Below are 295 nucleotides of genomic sequence, written 5' to 3'. Positions count from 1 at the left end.
TTCACTTTTAAAGATATCACTGGACTTATTATCCTAATTATTTTTTTAGTTTTACTAACTTTAATGAATCCGTTATTATTAGGATATCCAGATAATTTCATTCCAGCTAACCCTTTAGTTACTCCTATTCACATTCAACCAGAATGATATTTGTAATCGTCTTAATAGTAATTATACTTTTTTATAATATAAAAAAAATTCAAGGATTACAATTCTATTCTATTAATCAAAATTTTATTTTGAATTATATTAACTACTGTTATTTTATTAACTTGAATTGGAGCTCGACCAGTTG

The sequence above is a fragment of the Teleopsis dalmanni genome, chromosome X (genome assembly GCF_002237135.1).
Source record: "Teleopsis dalmanni isolate 2A chromosome X, ASM223713v2, whole genome shotgun sequence".
In the NCBI taxonomy this organism is placed as follows: Eukaryota; Metazoa; Arthropoda; class Insecta; order Diptera; family Diopsidae; genus Teleopsis; species Teleopsis dalmanni.
This window is presented reverse-complemented; position numbering follows the sequence as displayed.